This window comes from Lynx rufus, unplaced genomic scaffold, assembly GCF_022079265.1.
Source record: "Lynx rufus isolate CCGP_SWC_20201006 ecotype Redwood Valley unplaced genomic scaffold, mLynRuf1.p SCAF_3, whole genome shotgun sequence".
Classification (NCBI taxonomy): domain Eukaryota; kingdom Metazoa; phylum Chordata; class Mammalia; order Carnivora; family Felidae; genus Lynx; species Lynx rufus.
In genome coordinates, this window is record NW_025814845.1 from 86,549,504 (window position 1) to 86,550,488 (window position 985).

The window sequence follows — 985 nt, forward strand, 5'->3', positions numbered from 1 at the left end:
TGACCTCAGCCACAGCAATTTCTTACTAGGCACATCTCCAAAGGCAAGGGAATTAAAAGCAAAAATGAACTATTGGGACCTCATCAAGATAACAAGCTTCTGCACTGCAAAGGAAACAATCAGCAAAACTAAAAGGCAACCGATGGAATGGGAGAAGATATTTGCAAATGGCATATTGGATAAAAGGCTAGTATCCAAAATCTATAAAGAACTCACCAAACTCCACACCTGAAAAACAAATAATCCAGTGAAGAAATGAGCAGAAGACATGAATAGACATTTTTCCAAAGAAGACATCCAGATGGCCAACAGGCACATGAAAAGATGCTCAGTGTCACTCATCATCAGAGAAATACAAATCAAAACTACACTGAGATACCACCTCATGCTGGTCAGAGTGGCTAAAATGAACAAATCAGGAGACTATAGATGCTGGCGAGGATGTAGAGAAATGGGAACCCTCTTGCCCTATTGGTGGGAATGCAAAGTGGTGCAGCCACTCTAGAAAACAGTGTGGAGGTTCCTCAAAAAATTAAAAATAGAAATACCCTGTGACCCAGAAATAGCACTGCTAGGAACTGACCCAAGGGATACAGGAGTGCTGATGCATAGGGGCACTTGTACCCCAATGTTTATAGCAGCACTTTCAACAATAGCCAAATTATGGAAAGAGCCTAAATGTCCATCAACTCATGAATGTATCAAGAAGATGTGGTTTATATACACAATGGAGTACTACATGGCAATGAGAAAGAATGGAATCTGGTCATTTGTAGCAACGTGGATGGAACTGGAGAGTGTAATGCTAAGTGAAATAAGTTAGTCAGAGAAAGATACCATGTTTTCATCCATATGTGGATCTTGAGAAACTTAACAGAAGACCATGGGGGAGGGAAAGGGGGAAAAAAGTTACAGAGAGGGAGGGAGGCAACCCATAAGAGACACTTAAATATTGAGAACAAACTGAGTGTTGATGGGGGGTGCA